The following is a 24,570-nucleotide window of genomic DNA, read 5'->3' as shown; positions in this document are numbered from 1 at the left end:
ATTTCAATTACATTAAATTGCTATTGAGACCTGACAAGCACAACATAAAACAATTGACTTATAATGCATTCTCTTTAAACGAACGACAAGGAATTTTGTGGATCCATTCGCGAAGGCCATTGACCGCGCCCTTGCGGGCGGAGTTTATTTTTATTTTTACCGCTATGCTGGCCTCGGCTGCCATTCCATACAATTTTTAAATTACTAACCAACCGATGGATTCGCAACACGTGGCTCACGATTGAATACGCCGAGAAGCGAACTGCTGAGCCGGCTAAAAGCAGCAGAACTGATAGTCCCATAGCTGGCGATCCAAGAGTCGAAATTTGATATGTATGGTCGTAATCGAAAGCTAGTGTCGCACTGATTCCGCAATAAAAGTATATTTCCAGGCAATGGTACCATCCCAAAATAGTCGTGAAAGTCTGGGAATCGGCATTGTTCTGAACAATCGCTATGGGCGTAACTGGTAATTGTTGTAGTCATGCTGCTGCAGCGCTCTCACTTTTCAGAACAGTCGGCCTTAAACGGCTATTTTGGAGCAGTTACATTGCCCTGACGAGATTTTATTTTGTATTTTCGGAATTAGTACATCAATAGCTTACGATGAAGACCAGATGCATCAAATTTGGACGCATGGATCGCCAGCTCTAGGACTATAAAGTTTGCTGGTTTTAGCCGACTTTTCAGTACGTTTGTCGGTACATTCATCCGTGACTCACATATTGCTCATCTATCCGTGGGTTGGCAATCTACAATACGATTTCAGATCACGATGATGCATCGTTATTTCGTCTGGCTAACTAACCAGACCACTGGATATTATATAACGTCTTATCTGACAAAGCACGGTTTTGTTTTTACTCCTCATCCTAATTCCTACGTCCCTCGATAAAAATAATATTGTTTCTTTAATTATATACTATATACGCAAATCCAACACATGCATATATTATAATACTTTTTCAACGACATACTGCACCCTATCCTCAATCCTAACCCATAGGAAATTAGGTAAATAACATTTTACATTTCCAATTACGTGAGCCATAATTACCTAGCATACAAAACACGCTTACATTACGTCACAGTGACATCTTACATAGCATACTATGTACGCACATCAACGCAATTATTACTACACAATCTGAACTAGACTTGAATTGTTGTTAAATACGACGCTACGGTTGTCAAGGACCACGGTTGAATTTATGACTATTCAATTAAATGTTCAACAGCAGCAATTGTAATTGTAATTGTAATGTAATTGATGCATGCAAGGAGTAATTGTAATTGTAATTGTAATGTAATTGATGCATGCAAGGAGTAATTGTAATTGTAATTGTAATTTGATATTTTTAGCATGGAGTAATTGTAATTGTAATGTAATTGAAACATTCATGAAAGTAATTGTAATTGTAATTGTAATTGAACTGAAATAATGTAATTGATCCAACTCTGCTTTGGCCCACTCCTGGTTACGCCAGGGGTAGGAATTTGGAGAACGTTTAATAGTCTTATAATTTTCATATGTACCTGTCCATAGAAGAGGTATAGGCTACTTAATTTCGTACTCTTGCAGCATTGTTACGCGCGTTAAGTCCAAAGCGGACGTTATGAACTCTATATTGCGACACCATGTAGAAAAATACGTTTAAAATCACCGAAGCATGGAATGATGTTTTATTTCTCCAATGGACAAGCGTCAAGCTTATTGATCTTGGAATTGAGATATAAAAGTATAATATATTTGGCAAATTAACGGTTAAGAACCATCGGGTTAAATCCCCACATCAAGTTATTGTTAATAATAAGGTTCATGGCTGATTTGTGTCTATAAATTTATCATTTATTCATCTTTGTTAAAGATTCTTGCAACGAAATGCGACGTTCCAGGTCGTATAGCACGTTATCAGGAGATATCATGCCATGCTTAACTTGTGTCGTCATTGAAATCTTCAAATGTTGGAAATTTGAGTCTTTTGTCATAGCACCGAGTATTCAGTCCATGGAATCAGTGTTCATCCTATACGAAAATCTACAACACAAGCATAATTTCTAGTACTTGCTTACCGGTGAATTAGCATCCAACCCGACATAATCTCGATTCGAGATGTACTGCACAGCCAATGGTGGTAACTTCCAGTGTTAGGATGACTCGAGTCATGACTTGACTCGAGTCAGACTCGAGTCACCTTTTTCGCATGACTTGACTTGACTCGAGTCACTTTGCTAAAATGACTCGACTTGACTTGACTCGGCGTATCAGAAATGTGGATTGACTCGTGACTCGGAGCAAAATTCACGAGTCAATTTCAAGTCATCAACTAATCGGTGTCATTGAAAATCACTGTATATTGCATATGTTCGGATTGTTCGCAAAACGCTGGTGTAACCCGTGAGAGCGACCAATCATTCAATGATCGGGCGTTTCACTGAGCCTCGATTGTTCTCTCACAAATAAATTGACCGCAAATGAAGTAATCGAAGCTTACAGCTTACGTTGTTGTAATTCTAGTGGTACGGTAATAAAATAGCAAAATGTATATTTCCGTTCTCTGTTCTTACCTTAACTAAACCGATTGTTTTATTGAAATTGACTTCGAATTAGTTTAGTCCTCAGCCATTGGCGCAGGCTCGAATTGTATCAAATCTATTTGTAAATGGGTAATGTATAGAATCTTATCAATTCGTTTCTCCATTCTCTATTCCGGCTGGTAACTATGAACTGTGGCTATGCAATTACGTAGTTTAACAGTTCTACGTATATGTTAGTGGTACAGCGCCTTCGTGTGTGTATATTTAACTCTATATTCGGTCATCCGCTCGGAATCAATAAACACCCAAACTGTATTTCAGACAGCTAGCAAATTGCAATGACGTAATCATGCCTCATACATACTTCGAAAAGGCAACTTGACTTGAAATGTGACCTGACTCGTGACTTGACTTGACTTGACTCGACTTGACTCGAGTCACCTCCAAAAATCGAGTGACTTGACTTGACTCGAGTCACCTCCAAAAATCGAGTGACTTGACTTGACTCGAGTCACCTTGAAAATCGATTGACTTGACTTGACTCGAGTCAAAATGTGCAATGACTCGAAATGACTCGTGACTCGAAGGTGGTGACTTGATCCCAACACTGGTAACTTCTTCGTGACGGTAAAGCAGTTCTTTCGGGGAGAAAAAAGGTAATTCAGCATTTGGCAAACTTTTGTTGGACAATTTTATTTGTGCGAGAAATTTTCGCGTCGTCGGGAGCTCGTTCACACTTTTATTTGTGTATCCTATTATTCTAACGAGGTCAACTCCTTCATTCTAAGTCACTGCAGGCAAGACTGGAACCAAAGTCTCGTCGAAACCGTCGCTGGTGCACATTTGAAGCAGTTCTGCCCTGACATATCCACGAAACTGCTTACCATAACCAGGGATATATAGATATATAGATATATATCTCTGACCATAACTACGTCACGCCATAACGAAACCACCGTCTTCAGATTGCGGACTGGACACTGTCGCTCCAACTCCCCGCTTGAAGATTCACCGGTTCGCAACACTTCTTTTCAAGTTTCTCCGGTCCGCAAGGTCAAAAAAGTAGAGAACCATGTACTGGGTTATATGAACCTTGAAAAAATACAGGTGATTAAGTAGCCTTCATGCATCGTCAAAATGTCAAGCAAGGGGCCATTATTAGTAAAGATATAGGCTAACCCTTCCTTTTTTGTTGATATCATATGATTATCTCAGTACATGCTCGGGAAACTCCTTAAATCCATTTGTGAATGTAAACTGTTCTTGCACGCATCTAGCTCTTAGAGGTGGATGTAAACATCTAAACGTATGCAATCTTGCGCGATACATATACTCAATCCAAGATATGCTGTTAAAGACAGCGATTATGTTGGGTCGGCGACGAAATGAAGCATCATAAATACCTTCGCGAACTTAAACTGTTCTCCGACCTATTTTGCATTTAGGAGTGCAGGATATTGTGTTTAAAACACAGGCATAGTAGTTCATGATACAATAAAAATATGACTGGCACCAATTATGTCTCATGAACTCAATATGAGATCCACTTTTAAAGACTGTGATTGTGTTTGTTAGATGGTGAAAAAGAACAGTTTTGCCAAAAAGAATTCGCTACGTTCAACAGCTTGAGTGCTAGATCAGGGAAAACAGACATGAGAATCACTGCGTCGGCTTCTGAATTCAAGAACGTATCTTTCCCAATATTAACTACTGTAGTGATCTACAGCAGTGTTGAAATGACACGAGTCAAGATTTTACTCGAGTCAGACTCGAGTCAACTTTTTCGAATGACTTGACTTGAGTCACTTTGCAGAAACGACTCGACGTGACTTGACTCAGCGTTTCAGAAATGTGTATTGACTGGTGACTCGAAGCAAAATTTACGAGTCGATTTCAAGTCGTCAAGTAATCGGTGTCGACTAAATCACTGTCTCGTGTATATCGGATTGCTGGCGATACACTGGTGTGACCTGTGAGTACAACCAATCACTTAATGATTGTGCGTTTAACCGTTCCTCTATTGGTATGTAACTAATGAATTGGCCGCAAACGCTGTGATTACAGCTTTCGTTGTCGTATAAAGATATGAACTAATAGTAAAGTAATCGAATGGCAATGTAGGCTATGTCTGCTCTGTAAATTGATCACAGTGCCCATGCCTTGTGCTCATAAAACCAATCCTCTTGTATGATCGGATGAGTGTCGTTTAGATTACTCGCCAATAAGGAGCAGGCTTAAATTGTAAGTAATGAATGTGGAGATGGGTAGTGTGTTGCATCATATCAATTTGTTTCGACATTCCGAGATCTCATACTCTATCCAGTATTTTGTCTGATGTTACCTGCGTAGTTTAGCAGTTCTAGGTATGCGGCAGCGATTCAACGCCATTTTTCGTGTATATTCCACTCTATATTCAGAAGAAATGGGGACTCAATCTACTTAACTCCTGAAAACCATATCATAGGCAGGTGTGTGATATGATCTGTTTTTTCATGCTTTCACACTTTGGAAGTTTTATGAGAACCATGACAAAGATCTCTACTTTCCTTGGACCGACTTTTTTCCTCATTTATATTAACGACATTGCTAATGCATCTTTATTCCGCAGAACCCTATTTGCTGATGATACTCCCCTCTTCATAACCTCCAACACTGTCGATGATTTGCATGCATCCGTGAATAGGGAACTCCCAAAAGTTTCAAGATGGCCGCAAGCAAACAAACTCAGTTTTAATGCGGATAAGACCGAGATGCTCCTTTTAAATATAGTGCCGATCATAGTTTCACTGTGAACATCAATCATAAACAAATCTCCATATGTGACTCAGCAAAATATCTCGGCGTCACCATTGATGCCAAAATGTCTTGGAAGCAACATATTGAATGCACAATATCAAAACTAGCTCGGTGTGTGGGAATAATGACCCGTCTGCAAACTTTGGTTCCCAGATCAATACTACGAACCATCTATTTCTCTCTTTTCCACTCTCACCTGCAATATGGAATCGTAGTATGGGGAAGTGCATGCACAACATTTTTGAGCAGAATTCGAACCCTACAAAACCGTGCAATACGGCTGATCTCATCTGTACCTTTACGCACCAAACTATCGCCTTACTACCGTAAGCACCGAATTTTGCAAGTTGACAAACTGTATCGCTTCGAAGTATCAAAAGTCATTCACAATCCAATAGTTTGCCTCCTGTGTTTGATGACTTTTTCATGCCTGCTAAAAATGTCCACTTTCATTACACCTACACGAGATCCTCGTCTAAAGGAAATATCTACTTACCCCCACCCAATAGCAACCTAACTAAGAGATCTATCGACTACTCGGGACCTATCATCTGGAATGCATTATCACCACATATCCGTGAATTGCCTTATAATAGATTCAAAAAGGCCCTACTTGATCACCTCTTGTCGTTACACTAACACTGTTGCCCTACCTCGCCCAGACATTGCTTCATTGATCATTTGCTACCATCGTTTAATTTTTCTTCTATTTTATTTTTTTAACTACCGCAACATTTTTTACAGCCAGACTGTTTAGAGCAGTGGTTCTCAACCTTTTTTTTTGACACGCCCCCCTTTTTGATAGTGAAAAATTTCGGCTCCCCTTATCATCATATCACAAACTCCAACTGGGATGCTAGCAACCCCAACAGATTGTTTGATGGTATGGACGGTTATGAATGTTGATGAGAGAATAAAAAGATATGAAATTGGGTCTATATAGAGAGAAACACGCGTGAATTGGAGGTAAATCGTGCGGAGCGCGAAAATTTTTTCAGATGACCGCTTCTTCGCGCCCCCCTTCAGATGTTTCACACCCCCCCCCCCCCAAGGGGGCGCGCCCCCCAGGTTGAGAACCCCTGGTTTAGGGTTAAGTGTACCTGTTTGATGCTGGTGTGATCAGACTAGATGACCTTCATGGTCTTATCGATCATTCCTATCTAATACCGAATACTGTGCATGCATATTTTCTGTACCACCACCACTGCCGTGTGTTATGTATTTTGGTTGGATGAAAATTAAAGACTCTCTCTCTCTTATCTGATTGATTGCACTATCCTTACAAAACCTTTCACTGTTCAAATCAACCAATTTGTCGAGATATCTTTCAAGACCAACCACAAAGTCGTGTAACGCTCGTACGATAGAAAATAATATTAATAGTAAAAATATTCCAATCCGTGTAATATAAAAACGAAGGATAAGCGACTGCTTGCGCGCTTATCATGACTTCTAATGCACAAATTAACCAAAGAAGTCTTAAAGTCATGGAATTAGAGAATGTTGGAGCTGCATGGATAGGCCTATTTATATCAACTTGTTAAACTTGGAAATTATTTTCTGCGTTTCGCTCGGATTATCATCACCCTATATCAATTTTAGGCATACGCATTATTCTACTTCTCAAAAAGATAGCTTCTGTAGGAGCCGTGCTATACGCCATGTCGTAAGACGTAGAAGGAGAACGACATAGAACGATTTTGCGGCAAATCCACCGACTCATGACATACACCCAGAAGACCTGAGTGCATGGTGTGCATATGCCGCTGGACAATTGGACATGGAAGGCGCAGATTGGCAGATAGTCTTTTGTAAGGCTGTTTAAGTCTTGCATGATATCCCGGTAATGATGAGCGCCAAGCGGGAAAGTCATAGACACCAGTGTGACTGATTAGGTCTTTGGTCTGACCCGACCGTGGCCGGAGCGCTCCACCGTCACGCTATCGTGTGAACTAGAACTACTCGAAAACCAGAAGTTAGCTATGGCCGTCAACTATATATCTCGATTGATAGTTTGTACATGTCTGGACCCAACATCAAAAGACGTTTCGGAACCGGTGGTATAAAGGTCGAAGCAAATGGTAATTAGCTAACGACAACCATAGCCTGTGCAAAGACTATATGCCCAATTGCAGAGATCCACAAGCCTATTCACTAGCGATCATTCTCGTCACTACAATGAGCCGCCAGCTAACGCCCGAGTGTCGCAGCCGTACGATCGCGTGGCGAGAGTCTTTGAGATCGGCCTATTTTCGAGCTAAAATGAAAAGAAGTCCGAAAGGATTATGAAACGCATTATCGGTGGTTGCTATTTTCGCACACACCGCAAATTGCGAGCATTCTTCAATACAACCGCTGCACGCGATACCTCAAGCACGCGATTTGGATTACTATGATTTTGGGGAATGCAACTTCAATATACCTCAAAACAGAGGTCTCGCACATGCGGCCCGCGACGATATGTAGTATTTTCGATTATGTGTAAATATTTCTATATCACGTATCTTTTTTATGCTTTGAAAAGTTATAATTCGATCTAAAACTTGCTGTGGAAGATAAGATAAGTCACATTGATTTCTGATGATAAAACGTTACCAGTAGTTGATTCGTGACTGAAAATTGTGACTTGGACTCGACCTTTCGTACTTGAACTCGGACTGACTTGGTGACAAAATGAAGATGATTCGACTTTACCCCGAGTGACCTATATAAACAATGGACACGACAAACTATTCGCGTGTCATAGGAAATATTTAGTTGATAAAAGTCGTAGCTTGGTGTTTCGCTATCCACGCAAGTCGTTCTGGTAATCATTGGCGTTCTGTAGTCCTCTTAATGTAGAGTTATTAACATCTTGGGACCCTTTAATCATGTTATTACCCGCACAATGGCGGCGAGCAACGTACGCTCCGCCGCTGTAACACCAATGGGTTGTTCGGTGATTGAGCAATTCTATTACTACAACACATTGAATATTATATATATGCTGTTATTCATCTGTTCCAACAGTTGATGGGAAATATAGCGCTGTTTTGATTTGGCTTAATAGTCAATGACATTATCAATAGCCTAAATCGGGAATAGGCTATAGTAGTAGGATGAGCTGGGTTTGGTACGCACCAATCCCCGCCCTCGGGCTATTTATGTTCATCGTTCATCGCGAGACTATTACCGTGTGTATTTATGAGCATCGCTCGTCGCTACACTATCGCCGTAAATTTCGAGACTTGATAATAACTTGCTTTCGAGAGAAAAATAACATTCAGATTATACATAAATTTCGACTATATGATGTCTATGCAAGACTTAGTTCGCCAGATATTCTATTATGTGTATTCAGGACTATGCATCCGATACACGATTATTTTTTAAATTACTAATCCGCATGAGTGGAGATAGCGTTAAGTAAATCATTTTTAGGTAATAATCATTACGTTGCTTCCGTAAATCAACAAGACTTGATAATAACTTGCTTTCGAGAAATAATTAACATTCAGATTATACATAAATTTCGAAAACTATGATGTCTATGCAAGACTATGTTCGCCAGATATTCTATTATGTGTATTTAGGAGTATATATTTTCACGGATAATATAAGCTCTCATATAATACTCATCAACGTTAAACTATGCACGGTTTTATGCGGACATATTAAAATCCGGACTATGTATAGATAATAACTTGCTTCCGATAAATAAACAACATTCATTATAGGTTAGTTCAGTGGTTCCCAACGTGGGCGATATCGCCCCCCAGGGGGCGATTTGGCGATCTAGGGGGGCGAAAATGACGAAGGGGGCGACAGGGGGGCGAAAATGGACAAAGGGGGCGACGGGGGGCGAAAATAGCGAAGGGGGCGATAGGGGGGCGATGACGCGAAAAAACGGCTGACCTTTTTTTTTTTTTTTTTTTTTTTTTTTTTTTAGTCATCCACCTAGCAATGCGGAGCGAAAAAACGTTATTTTCAGCTCTGAGCGGTGAAAGATGACCTTTTTTTTTTTTTTTTTTTAGTCAACTCGCCGGTGATTACAGTCTGTATGCCCAATTATCGGTGCACAAAATTTGGGGGGCGATGATCGGTGTTGACCTAGAAAAGGGGGCGATGGGTCGAAAAAGGTTGGGAACCGCTGGGTTAGTTGATACTTTTCTCAGATATTCTATTATGTGTATTTAGGACTAATGTCATCCGTCCATATTTTTTAAACTTGATTTTATGTGTACAAGTTACGGTTTCTGCAGCCTCCACATTTTACGAGTTATTTTCATTAGACGCAGGCAAGCGATTCTTAAGTTCGGAGCTATGGAAATAAATCACTCGCATGTGCGCGTTCCGAAGTCTTAACAGCTTAGTAGCATATACGCGAATCCCAAGGCGTAAATAATCGAACGAACTATAGCCGTAGGCGCGCGATTCGCAGGGCTATATACAAACACTTTTGCTGCCTGTACGCGAACCCCAGCTTTATAACTACAGGGTCTAATTAGCACGTTCTGAAGCCGTAAATTTAGTCAACGTCATTGAGATAGCCATGATTTAAAGATGGTAATCGAGTGTGACAATAGCACTTGTCAGGGTTATACAAACATAACCTTAAACTACTCTTTACTTCACAAAATATAAAGTTATAAAAGTGAGCAGATTTATATGAAAACCCGTTAAATAGAAGTAAAAGTAGCCTAGAAACATAACTACTTACTGAAAAATCGTTACGTAGAAGTGGGGTTAGTCTACGAACATAACCACTTACTTACTTTGAAATCTCTACTTGTACTTGTATTCGAGCAGAATTGCGACCGATGCATTAATGACTCTTTTTCACATTTTAAAACACTTTTAGTAGTACTTAACAGTTTCAGTTTTTAATAAAATTCGGAATATAAACTAATCGAATAAATTCACGAAGTCCTGATACGCTATATCTAAGTTAAAAAAATTAGTCATCCACATGAGTCGAGATGATGTTAATTAACTCATGTTTTCAATACAACTGAGGTCCTATTCCATTATTCCATGCAACACTATGTTGGCGACAGGCCTGATTTGAACACACTAATTTTCCGAATTAAACTTATCGCACACCACTGACACTGAATGAAGAGCACCCTTTTTTCGACGAGGTCTGGTGCACAAGACCTTAGTAGTTAAGCACCACTAACCCCACATACAACACCATGTTTTATCTGCATTCGCTGGATTTAAGTAGAAATCCTGCCATTTCTTCCTGCTACAAAACAGTCACTAAAGTCCTGTGCAATTCCCGGGTGGAAGAATTTAATCTGAGCAATTGCAAGAGGCTTTCCATGCAAATCAGGAATCTGAGCGAAGAGACGGGAAAGCGATGCGCTACAGTAAGATCTTTCTGCTCGATCATATATCATTATGTAACGATGTTGTTCGTTTCTGTATTTTTTTTAAATTGATCAAAATCGCCTATTATTCAATGAACAGCTAAAGGCAATCGACCTCAGTGATAGCGACAGAACGAGAATCGATGAGGAATGCGTGAATTCCATTCAGAGCTTCGTGAGATATAATCCCGAATGCTGCAAAGTCAAACTAGTCTTACCGCGCTTGAATGGGGAAGATAAGAAGACCTTGAGAAAACAACTGTACTCATCCTGTAAGGGGGTATTTTCCGAAAAAATATGTATCTAGAGGAGAATTATAGGCGTTCGTTTTTCTTCACTTGATAATACTTGTAGTGAGCGCTACGGCCTGATAAGATTCTAGGTATAGGTGTTTGATTATATAGTGAGGACATGGCGATAATATATATGCCTATATTTAAAACAATCAAAACATTGCTTTGATGATATTGTACTCGCTACAGAAACAGAGGCGAGATTTTATAGGCTATGGTCGACCTCAATAACCAATTTGTCAAAACTATAGAGATGAAAGTCAGTTGTCCCGATTCTTAGGACTGGATTGAAATTTAAATCTGTGAGCAACTATCTGTTTATAGATTTACTAATTCCACTTTTGGTTCTGTTCCAGGACACACAATGCTGAGAGCGTCATAACCTAGTTTTAAACACGCTTCTACTATGTGTAGATAAAACATTAATACCCAATTCTACGCATACAGAGAACGAATGTACCTAAGACACGCGCGAATCGTTTTTTTTTATAAGCACATTACTGAACTAATTAAAACTGGAGTGGCAAGTCCGAAATCACACGCGTGATCCGAATTATTTCAATCACGTTTAGGATTTTTGTGATGTTTAGCATTTGAAACCTTTCAAACTGCGTGGGCCTTGAGATCTGGCTGTCGCGCCAGAAATTAAACATAAAAAAATAATATAGGAAGTCTTTATCTTGGAGAAGTGGTTCTCAAACTTTTTAAACCACGCCCCCACTTATGATGGTAAAAGATTTGCCCCACACCCTCTTATCATCATATCACAAAACGCTATTAGGATGCTTGCAACCTTAACAGATAGTTTGATGGCATGGAAGGTTACGACTGTGGATGAGAGATTTTTAAATATGAAATTCAGACTAAATACAGAGCAATAATTATGAATAATATGTAAATCGCGCGGAACGCGAAAACAGTTTTCAGTGGAGCTCATCTTCGCGCCCCCTTTCAGATGCTTTCATCCCTCCAAGAGGGTGCGCCTCCCAGTTCGAGGACCACTGCCTTACAATTATCATGGAGAAATATACTAGGAAAAAGTTAAATCAAGTCCCTGCATTAATTCGATGTTTAGCACGCATTTTATTATTATTTTTAGTAAGTTTCTTCAGACTCGATCTCGCGGGCCACACAGAACGGCGTGGAGGGCCGCATGAGGCCCGGGGCCGTTGTTTGCCCACCCCTGATCTAACGTATTGTTAATGTTATTTATTTCTCGCCATGCAGGTGAGGTATTCATGCGAATCCGGATCCGGCGTGGGTTCATCTTAACCTTAATCATCGCCATTCACTGTAAACGGAAATCCTATTTTTATCAGATTCACACTGTAGGGATGTAAACCACGTAACCACCCCGAGCGTCAATTGTGCTTTCACACCGTCCGATGGGTGGAAACGTGACAAATACGGCTCACGGATATGTATATTAGGGTGTGTTACTGCGTAACACCCCATGAAATCACAAAACGGTAGTTCGCATAAACAGAACGCAATATACATACACCCTTGAGATATATCCAGAGGTTGTCAACGTAGTAGTAGTTGAAGAAGTAGTAGTAGTAGAAGTGACGCCATAAGCTTCTACTCAAGTAAAAGCAGAAGAAGCTATCTTCAAGTAAGTACAAAAGTAACTACTGCTAGTTTTGCCTAAAAACGAAGATCTGAGGTCAGTGAGATTGTTCTGGATTTATTCTAAAATAGAAATAACCTTAGTAAGTATTGCAAGTAGGCAAAACCTACTCGAGTACTACGAAAAAGTAAAAGTACTTCGTTGCTGACCAATGAGCACCATTGGGACATATCACCATACTGATTTGTGTGTCGATTCATTTTCACCCGTTGTAAGGATGTGTGAGTACCATTTTGTGATTTCTCGGGGTGTAACGCGGAAACATAACCCACTAAAGCCCTGGAATATATCTCCTTAAGGTGTCTTGGACTCGAGTCACAAAAACTATGTCGCTGCAATTCCGATTCAAATCTAATATGAAAAAAAAACTGTGTAGCTATGATTGTTATTGAATCTAATTGGGAAAAGCTGAAAATATTCCAGAATTCCAGGCTCTGGGCGGGTTCATAATCGTCGTAACTCAAAACTTCAACGCATTTTTCATCACGTCCAGCGTGCAAGATTGCCTAGGATTCCCTCAGGTAGGCCTACGTCACTACACATTTATTAGAACCAAATAAAAGCTTTCGACTTTTCTGTATGTATTAGAATCCAGTAAAAGCTTTTGAGTAAAGCCATTTTATTACATACAAAGATAAAGTGGAACTAGCAGACTGTGAGAACTGATCAGGGACGTCGGAATACTGTGCATGCGGCGGAGCTGAATTCCTGTCTGAGTGAATCTAGTCGGGTCTAGCGTCACTGAAAAGTCAATATGTATTAGTTATATGCATCGGTCCTGAAGCTTAGAACGTCAGCATACCACACAATCTTACATGCATGCGGTACACTAATTGTGTTAGACGCGCAAGTCCAATCATTTGACAAAACGGTACGGTACTTTCGTCGTCCAGTAATGCCTGATTGTATATACCATTCAATGGCTTACCTATATACGGGGATTCCACAATAGTGTCGGAATTAGATTTACTAGACACCGTGTAGCTATCAGTTGAGTCCACAGCTTCAGAGGTTGACATTATCCCACTTCAATTACATACACCACAGCGGCAGTATCAGAAATCCTCCTGGTAGTACGTCATCGACATGCTTCATTGATTTTACCACCGTTTTCGTCTGTGGTGGCATTTTGCGACTTTCGCTGCTCGATATCTCAGAAAATACGTAATTTTAGAAGGTATGAGGTATATTTTTGGAATGAGCATGTAAAACTCTACTGACTGAGCCAAAGTTGTCTCGGTCGATATAGTTGACCTTGAACCACTGCTGTACTTTGTACAACATATGCAATTAGCGAGCAACGCATTTTGTTTCTAGGGCTCAAAGTAGGTCGCATTATGTTATGCGGCTATATCAATTAATGTGCTTGCCCCAAATTGTACCGACAAATTAAAAACTTTAAAAAAGCGTCTTGGCGAAGGTTGTTGGTGAGTTCGACCTCTTATTCGTCTTGCATGATGGCTGTCCGCAATTTTCTCGTCTTGACCGAGGCTATTCAAATGCATTTCTGATCTCAGATTTTAATTTGGAATTTGTGAACAAAACAAGTCGGGAACGCGACGTCTGTGACGTCACAACTCATCGCGAAAGGCGGTCGCGAGGACGCTCGTTATTTCGCGCGCTCTCGACGCGACGACGTCACAGAGCGTCACGTGACGTCAGAAAGGGGTTCGGACATTCTCACCTTGGGCGACATCGCGCGGAATTATCGAGGGAATTTCCCGGAAAAAGCCGGGAAGCCCCCGAACCGAGCCGCCCCCAATCATTACGTCACGCATCACGTGACGAGACACTCGAGGTTCAGCGAGAACGACGTCACGAAATTGCAGCCGACGTCACACTCGGACTTGGTCGCTAGCGACTGCTACAAACAAAACGCCGCCCATCATTACGTCACGAGACAATCGCGCAAGCACAGCGACGTCACAGTCGAGTTTCGAGCTTTTCAATAAATTCTCTCATTCTGTCAATCACTTAAAACAAACTCCAATCGATTGTCCGTTTAATTGGAAAGCACTGCGGCCGAAATCTCACATCCGCGATTATCGGGACACGCCCGTCTCGGCAGGACAGCGCTCGCACACGAAGTACGCCGTCACCGTATCACTGAACCAGCTGTACAAGGTGATAGCGTCGGCATCGCCCGTGTTGTACGTCGCAAAGATCGCCTCAGATTGCGCGACTCCTTTCAAAGTTGTGCCGTCGTCTACGTAGGGCGCCGTTCCATTTGCGCCGTTCCAAACCAGCGTGTCCGTCAGCCAGAACAAATTCAGCCAGACATCGCCCGTTAACCCGCCGTACAGCTCTCTGGGATGGAGACAAACTTGGAGCATTCACGACGTGGCGTCACGGCGTCACTCACCTGCGACCGTCCGCGGTCCGCACGTTCTCGTTAGCGATGAAGGAGGAGGCGCCCTGACAAGCTGCAAGTGTAGTAGTAAACCAAGCAGGGCCTCCGACCGCGTAGCAACATCCCTTGTGTTCAAACCAACCCTGAAACAGAGCGCGACAGTTGCAGCGATTAAGAAAGAGAGACAGAAACCTTCACCTCGCTGCAATTCTCTGGCGGCGAAGCAGTTGAAGCTGTTGCTGTGCTTGTCTCTGGCGTCGTAGTCGTGGCCGGAGGTGAGAACAGACCTGCGCGAAACACGGACCGCCTCAGGGCGCCTGTTTTCATTTGCTATTAACTTGAAGATCACGCGTATCTCAATTCCCAAATACATCAAGTTGAACGCTTGTTCATTAATTAATGAAATAACACCTCAATGGCGTCATAGCCAATTCATGGTCTTCTGTGGACGTACGTCACAAAGATACGAATTTTCGGACAGGTAATATGGAGTTTGCGCAGCTGCTCTCAGATTAGTTGATATCATTATTGATGTAGTGGAATAATCGCCTACTATATAATTTATTTGCTGTTCACCAATATAATTGGCAACCTTAGACGCAGAAGAATCAGATCCGGATAGTCATTGCAATAAAAAAAACGAAAACAATTGAATATGTCAATATACTGGTAGGAGTATTTCCAATTTAGGAATATTTATCTTCCAGAATCAATAACTGGATCTGATCCGGCTATTCTTGCGCAAGTTGTGCAGTAGGCTATGTGTTTGACCTAAGAATAAGAGAACTGATATGTTTCCAACCATTCTTTGCTGCTTGACTGAGTTGATGTATATTTATTTTTCTAGGATTAGCTCTAGTGCGAAATGTCTGGAAAAAAAGAAAATTGTCATATAGTGCAATAGCAGTGGCGGCTCGTGACAATATCGGGTGGTGGGGCAAGGGCTGCAAGCGACTTTTTATCAAGATGACGTCACAATGGCGTTTTCCAACGTAAACAAGTAACTTAATGATGGTACGGTAACATGAATTTCCCGGCAACAGTGATTTTAACGTATGTGCCACGAGAGGTCCGCTGGTGAGCTGTGACTTGAAGTGTGGTAACTGCGTAAACGGCGTACGGAACAAAGATTCAACACGGTTCATGTTCGCATTAGACCTGACTAATTATCTGCAGAAATGGAAATGACTATAACTCGAGAGATAGCGTAAGCCTAATTGGAAAGGTCAACGAATTCGGACAGATACGCAATTGTTATCTCATAGATTGGGCCTGTCCTATTGAATCCAAAACATCATTGTAAAGGACTAAGAATAGCAGCCTCGGAAATTTGGTCTCGGTACAGCATAAGAGATTTTGGCCTTGAAACTGGAGACTGTAACACGACACATACGTTTTTATTACTGTCTTATAGGTCTGCTGCGAAATCGCCTTTGAAAAATATATTACCGAATAAATACGTGGATGAAAGCCTTAAACTTGGTACACTGTTACATGACATTATCGAGAAGTGGCCTCATGGCCCTTTTCGGTATGGTACACTGTCAAAATTAATGCGAACAGACCAACACCGAATTTTGCGTAAAATTTACTGAGGAATAGGCTGATCAAGTGACGAGGGGTTGTACGCAAATGGCTTGAAGGCCACAATTTCACGGTGAAATTGACATTGGAGAATATACGATCAAAGTAAATATTTGAATGCAAACTGAGAATGATATCATCATCTCACTTAACGTTACCGCAGATACACCGGCTTTTGCGTGAAATCCGCAATGTGTTGTAGGCTAAAGAGTCAGATCGGAGCACATCTTTACCATACTCGACCTTGATAACGAAATTACTGCCCTAATCATTGAGTGTCAACCTTGAGACTTGGCACAGCGTTCGATACTAAAATCAAGACATACCGTGCAAAAGCTTATGACGGATCTAGGTAAGGAGCATCGTTAAAATCAATAGAGACCAATACCGGCTTTGCGTATAATCTGTTAGCGATAAATGACGAGTCAGCTCTCACTCGAATTAGGAAACGAAATTACCACTAACACAGTTCAGTGACAAACTTAAAACTTGGTACAGCGTTCGATACTAACATTAAGACTTACCGTGCCAAATGTCATAACCGATCTCAGTATTGAACACCGTCAAAACCAATGGATACCAATACCGGCTTTTGAGTAAAATCTGTTTGCGATACATGACGGATCAGCACACACTCAACTTCGGAAACGGAATTACTACCCTAAACTTTAAGTAGAAACCCTGAAACTTGGGGCAGTGTTAAATACCACCATCACGACATGACATAACAAGTTTCAAGAGTTTTCATGGTGTGAAACCCCATTAAAATCGACCTATATACCAACAAAGGTCGACTAAACGCATATGACGGTAACAGAGTTCAGCTATAGATACGATTGTTACATCACACCTTAAGTGCACAGAGCTATCGTGCCCCGGTTGCTCGGTAATTTTATGAATAGGAGAGAGTAAATCACCGTTTCTTTATTATGCGCGGTTTTGAGAGAATAGACAGTGAAAGCTTGTTATAAGCGCTACCGGGGCAAGCCCCGGCTAGGCATTCGCAAAGCGAAAACACAGAAGAGAATTTGATTTTCGCATAGACTTCGCTATGTATGGGCATTTACAAGCGAAAGGACAAGAAGTATACGATTTTCGCTGTGATTTCGGTTTATATAGATAGGTGTGCGTCTATAAATGGTAAAGAATTGTTATTGAACAGAATTTTAGGTGGGGCAATGCCCCAGTTGCCCTATAGGACGAGCCGCCACTGTGCAATAGTATCAAAGAAAACTACAATATCACAGTCGCAGACACTACATTTCATAGTTGGGCCATCTGAGGAAACATCACACATCGAAGCTGCCTACTCTTAGGAAAGTTATGCAGTATGTGTTACACCTACACTCTGGGTCGTGTCGCCTGTCTTGAAGTTATTCTGCTGTTAATATACTGATTTCATATTGCAACCTCGTCGTATTGAGTTATTGTTCAAACAAGATCAATAACATAACAGGGTCCGTGATTAGCAACGATTGGTGGCAAAGATACAGTGTTGAAAGTGAAAGCCATGCAACAAAAGAGACCAGCCATGAGTGCGAGAGAGTGCACCAGCATCAAGTAGCGAAGGTGAATTTACAGAGAGCCCATCTATATCTTCGCAGGTAGCTAACACTTCCCACAGCAGTGATTTTGAAGTGGCGCAGTCGACATCTGGTCATTCCTTTAAATTTGTGACTCTAAAAGCGCCTGTAAACCTATTCAACGACAAAGACCTATGCCAGGTTTTTGATCGCTTGAAAGTCAGCGATAATGCTGCTCCCATGATAACTGTAGCACTGATTAAGGCTTGCTATGGTGACCCTAATGACTTTCATCTTTCAAGATCTGGAACCTATCGACGACGCATTGCAAATCGTTTTAAACTTTAAAATAAAGTTGCGGTTCTGTTACTTGAATAATTGAGAAACAGGAAAGTTTTCTACAGTGCGTGTCACCATCAAATTCATGAACTAGTCATACGGGAGGTCTGGAAGTGAAGTGTGTGTTTGGATCGGCGACCACAGGCCCTGAAAACACAGATTTTAATACCTTCTAAGAAGCAGTGTTGGGATCAAGTCACTACCTTCGAGTCACGAGTCATTTCGAGTCATTGCACATTTTGACTCGAGTCAAGTCAAGTCAATCGATTTTCAAAGGTGACTCGAGTCAAGTCAAGTCACTCGATTTTTGGAGGTGACTCGAGTCAAGTCGAGTCAAGTCAAGTCAAGTCACGAGTCAAGTCACATTTCAAGTCAAGTTGCCTTTTCGAAGTATGTAGGAGGTATGATTACGTCATTGCAATTTGCTAGCTGTCTGAAATACAGTTTGAGTGGTCATTGATACCGAACCGATGAACAAACATAAAGTTTAATATACACACAAGAAGGCGCTGTATCGCTCACATATACTTAGAACTGGTAAACTACGCAATAGCATAGCCTCAGTATATATAGTTTCCAGCCAAAATAGAGAAACGAATTGATAAGACGCAATACATTACCCATTTACAAATAGATATGATACCATTCGCCTGCGCTAATGGTTGAGGACTATATAAACTACATTCGACTTCAATTGCAATAAAACAAGAGGTTTGGTTGAGGTAAGAACAGAGAACAGAAATATACATTTAGCTATCCTATTACTTTACTATTAGAGTTACGACAACGTAAGCTGTAAGCTTCGATCACTTCATTTACGGTCAATTTGTTTGTCAGAGAACAATCGAGGCTCAGTGAAATGCAAGGTCATTGAACGATTGGTCGCTCTCGCAGGTTACACAAGCGTTTCGCGAACAATCCGAACATTTGCAAGATACTGCGATTTTTCTCGACACCGATTACTCAATGACTTGAAATTGACTCGTGAATTTTGCTTCGAGTCACGAGTCAATCCGCATTTCTGATACGCCGAGTCAAGTCAAGTCAAGTCATTTTAGCAAAGTGACTCGAGTCAAGTCAAGTCATGCGAAAAAGGTGACTCGAGTCTGACTCGAGTCAAGTCATGACTCGAGTCATCCCAACACTGCTAAGAAGTGGAAAGATAATGATCAATTAAGAAGCAGTTTGATGAAGGCAGCTGGTTGGCGATGAAAGCTGATGAAGCAAAGCAAGAAATAATTCCACTGACTAAGCCATATAATGGAAAGCAGAAAGAAGTCTTGATAAGAGATGACTACAGAGAATGTGCAACAGGCGCCTTGGCGATTTGAGATGACCAATATGTTTCGCAAGCCTGGTGCTACTAATAGCACTGGATGGATGAGTCAAGTGCTGTACTGTCAAATAATGTTCATGTGGAGTGAGCAAATGGGCTATTCTGAAGAGTCCATTAGAAGGTTAGTACGAATAAATACATTCATTGCCCTGTTTTATGTCCCAGCTTGGTTGAAAACTGATATTGATGTGACGCACAGTGTAATGATCTCAAATTCCTTCATGACATTACAGACTTTTCATCATACGATTTCGCAGTTGCTGATGTGGCATAGAAAAAGATGCGAAAACATCATTGGCATCTCACCGAGGAAACGGTGGTATCTACAATGTTCTCGGCTAAACCAAAGATTCCTGACAAAGTGAAGGAAGCGATGGCTGCTAAATTGCTGCTAATGCCCATTCTTGAACAATTTCGCAAAGGTATACCTCTGAGTCTAATCTCTGACTCTGTCTCTGAGTCAATGAGTATGGTTGCTTTAATTGGGCCGGAATCATGGCTTCTATTCGATGCTATACATGTCATGATTGGTTTAGTCTTCCAGTTTCGCAATGGCATACTGATCCGCATTTGTGATTGCTCAAGAATTTGTGAGTAGTGTTTAAGTAGTTAACGACGCAGCAGAGCGTTTGGTAAAATTGAATACCGACTTTGATGCTTTCAAAACAGACGACAAAGAACAGCGGGCGAGCCTCTTACAAGCCGTGGAAGATCACGGGAACAGATATGCCGATTTCTCTAAAGCAACAATTTCATCCACCTGATTTAAGTAGTATTTGCCAAGTTGATCTATTTCTGTTCCGTTTCCTTTGAACAACGTGATGTTTATAATGTGGCTGTGAGTGAATGATACATTTAGGGCCTTATGCACCATTGTCAGCCCAGAGTTGATCGTACCGTGATCAATGATCAAAGGAGTTTCTAGCTGCAGATAATTTAGCAATGGGGCTGTTCCACTTCATTTTGAACACGCGGTGGCGACAAAGGTAACTCGACCCAAATCTGTTTTGTTGCTATATACTTTACTATGGGACTGGACTAAACATGGGCCTAATTTCGTCTCTGGACGTACAAAGAGGATAGTGAAAGTATCCATATCAACTTGAATCATCCATATGGATATCAAAGAGCTGTTAGCCGACGAAAATGATGCTATTTCTTGGCGTCTTGTCCTCGTGATGGAAGTGCTGAAATTATGATTCAATCCTCATCACCAACTACAGTGGTTCTATCATTATTATTTTCGCCATTTAGCGCCCAAAACTACACCAAATTGGACTGGATTCAACACAAGCTCTTTCTAGATATATTATGACCTTAACCAAATAGCTGTTTGGTTGAAAGACTTCATGTCATTCCAATACCTGCCTATTCTGTAACCTCATCACTATCTGTTGGTGTTTTTAAATGATAAAATACTACTAATACCGACTAGATCTCATCCTCTCTGATAATTGACAATTTAACGATGTACCAGTTGTATTGTTGCAGTTATAATACTAATAATGCCAACTTGATCTCATCCGCTCTGATCATTGACAATTAAACGATGTACCAGTTGTGTTGTTGCAGTTATTTTGTTGAATAAAATGGAACAGATATAAACTGAAGTCGCAAAGCATATATAGTCTATAAAGCAGAGGTTCTCGAATATGTTTTTGCCCGACCCGAAAATAAATTGTATGGTAAGCACATGAACATTAGATTATAGCATTCTAAGCAGCGTATTTATGCATGCTCATTATTACACAATTACAGAATTCTTAGGAAGAAGGAATGTCAACCCGCTATTTGAGAAACCCACGTATGGGACTGCTTTAAGACAAAAAGGAAAATACTATGGTGTAAACCCAATTGATACAAATATCACCACCATATCCAATAATTGTAAAACACAAAAATGAGCTTGTGAGCCTTATGGTCATTTTTGATCATTGAGTTTGTACTTGAAAATCTTGAAGGTTGTAGCAAGGTTTGTTGTGCTACCAGCATAATATCTATCAGATGACCAGATACGTATATAAGAACAGTCCATGTAGTGAGAAACCGACAATAGTCCTGTTTTGTTGGAGTCAATTGAGATAGTTGTCTTACAACTGAGCCTAATTTCACAGTCTTTCAGTTGGAAGTACAGAAATGACGCCATGCTTTCAATATCCAACAGTGTTGAGTGTCCAGGATTTATAATTGGAATGATGGTTACCTTTCACTATCAACTATAGAGTATGCTTCTTTCAATAATGGGTGAATCACTATATATTCAGCTATCCCATTCCCAAATTGTTGAATTGTCAGAACAAGATGCCGTGACTGATGACTCGTACAGTCTATTCTTTTGCAACAGCTTTTGACAATGACGTTTCTTCTGCAACCTCTTTCATTGAAAACAGAACAGATGAGGCTGCCTTTGCTGAAGTTTCATCAGCTTCATTGTAATTCAAACGCATGATTTTTATATGTTGTAGGACCTCACAGCAGCAAATGTACAATGTACATAACATAATTTTCCATAACACACAGCACCCATGGGGGAACTGATTTACTGCAGGGGAAGCAGGATGAATCATGTTGGTGAAATGATATTCTGCAGACAACTTTTCCAGGAGAGGACCAGGCATCCATACGGTACCTCTTCTTCGTAAACGGAACCCTTCCTCCCAATAACTTTCTGTTTCTAATTGATGCATCTTCTGAGATCAAATGACCGTCATCCTTACATAATAAGTCATATAACACTCGCCATATCATACGACTCTCGGAAAATTAACAGCAATGTACCGGTAAGCTGCCACCTGCCAGGGTGCCGATGTCCATCACGAGGACAAGACGCCAAGAAATAGCGTCATTTTCGTCAGCTAACAGCTCTTTGATATCCATATGGATGATTTATATTGATATGGATACTTTCACCATCCTCGTTGTACGCCAAGAGACGAAATTGGGTCCATGTTTAGTCCATTACCATAGTAAAGCATATAACAACAAAACAGATTTGGGTCAAGTTACCTTTGTCGCCACCACGTGTTCAAAATGAAGTGGAACAGCCCCATTGGAACTGACGACGAGCGGGCAATGTATAATGGCTTATTGGACGGGCAGCCAGGTGCTTCCCACATTCTCTGCTATAACCACATGAAAAAAATATTGCTGATCATTTGATAAAGATCGGGGCAAATGAAACCATTCGTAGAATACTAATGCATCTTTGTCGTCAGCGGAAGACGCACTTAGGAAGTACTACAGGGAAAACTGCCCACAGACATCGTCGCCGCCATCTTGTTTTGTGAACTGCCTACAGACCTGACTGACGGAATGAGGACGCCGCAACCTGCCTCAGCAAATCGACTCCTATTTGTCGACAAACACCTGCGACAAGCCTCGTCACAATGGCGGGCATTGTCGAGGGCGTCTTTTCAGAAGCACTTGTAGCGTCACACTCGATTGTGCGGCCATTGTTCTTTGTTTGCTCTCGGTCAACATGCTTGCGAGATCTGCCGTCGATCTGTGAGCGAACAAACGGGCGAGTACGACGCATTGAAAGAGAGTTTGGTTTGAAGGTTCAAATACCGATTTGGCAACGAATGTAATGCACTCTCCATGAAGGGATTTAGCCTAATCTCGCCGTTGGAAGATAATATTCTCATCGTTAAGGCCGTTTAAATGCCTTATTCAAAGATAGTGGTTACAAACGTGGGGTTTGCTTGCCTTTATTCCGGGGTTCGCGAATATGTTGAACGTAATCCGCTTCCAAATTAGCCCGTGAATAAGTCTGGGCAAAGGTGCCGGCTCATTTTAGTAATCAGCTCGTTAAATTTTGATCTGGGCCACTGAACATTTTCAAATTGGAGATGGAGTCGCGATCATAAAAGGTTGGAAACCACTGGATATGGGGTGTTTGTAAAGCTCCGTAGTGTGCACCGACATAAGGCTGCTAAACAATCTTATCGGTGGTACATGAACATGACTTAACGAACGAAGTGCAATTACGCTCCTTGCATTTTCGAAGTCATCATCCTCCCCCAGCTCTACCGCTAACTCTGATCATCTGGGCGGAGAGTAGTAACTACACAGATGACGAGCTGAAGTCTTGCAGCAAAGCAGTGGTGGCCCTACGATTGGGGGGGCCCTGGGCTAGACTTCCGGAGGGGGGGGCTATAAGTATGCAATCGCAGCTTACCTCGCCCACCCCAAAAGCCACCACTGCAGCAAAGCACAAACTTCTGCGGTTTTGTTTTTAATACAGCAGCCAACAGCCTGTGTGTTGGACTCATGCTAGCCATTGTCTTTAACTTTCGTAACAATCAGGAATTAGGCGAAAGTTTCGATGCAGGGCTTGAATTGAGCAGATGAACTTTCGGAGCGAGGTCATTTGAACATTTCATACGCGCAATGGTGCAAAGCGATCAACAATGAACTTTGTCATTGGTCACGGTAACGCAGGTCACGTTCAACCCTGGGCTGACAATGGTCCATACACTTTTATAGTTTTGACTCGAGTCAAGTCGAGTCATTTCCGTATTTTTAGAAATTGACTTGAGTCAAGTGGAGTCATCAGAAAATCACAGCGCGAGTCATTACAACCCTGCTATGGGCAGGCTCATTGTGTATAGCTAGAGGAGTGACCATGTTTAAGCGTCTGGCAGAAATTTGTTGGTCGTATAATTCGTCGTTTTGATAAGCCGCACTGAAATTGAGTGATCGTTATTTGTGCCTTTGGGGTTGCAATTTGATCACGTCGTTTTCAACGTGTGGTTTGCTTCAAGCATATGCTTCAAGAAATCGTTCGAACAAAATGACTTTAAACACGAGTCATTTTCAAGACCGCCAGAA

The 24,570-nt window shown here is 41.3% G+C and overlaps 1 protein-coding gene and 1 long non-coding RNA gene across 3 annotated transcripts in view; one reads left to right on the top strand and one right to left on the bottom strand.

Moving 5' to 3' along the window:
• LOC145451567 (uncharacterized) overlaps positions 1-24,570 on the bottom strand; it is a 321,835-nt gene that overhangs the window by 193,993 nt on the left and 103,272 nt on the right. The window lies entirely within an intron of this gene.
• Positions 17,525-21,302, top strand: LOC145451947 (uncharacterized). Its single transcript, XR_013919142.1, has 2 exons — positions 17,525-20,162; positions 20,410-21,302. It is a non-coding gene; the product is annotated as an uncharacterized LOC145451947 (long non-coding RNA).

The sequence above is a fragment of the Botryllus schlosseri genome, chromosome 12 (genome assembly GCF_051294905.1).
Source record: "Botryllus schlosseri isolate E-star chromosome 12, Bs_hap1, whole genome shotgun sequence".
NCBI lineage: Eukaryota > Metazoa > Chordata > Ascidiacea > Stolidobranchia > Styelidae > Botryllus > Botryllus schlosseri.
Note: the sequence above shows the minus strand (reverse complement) of the source record. Positions and strands in the feature narration are given on the sequence as shown.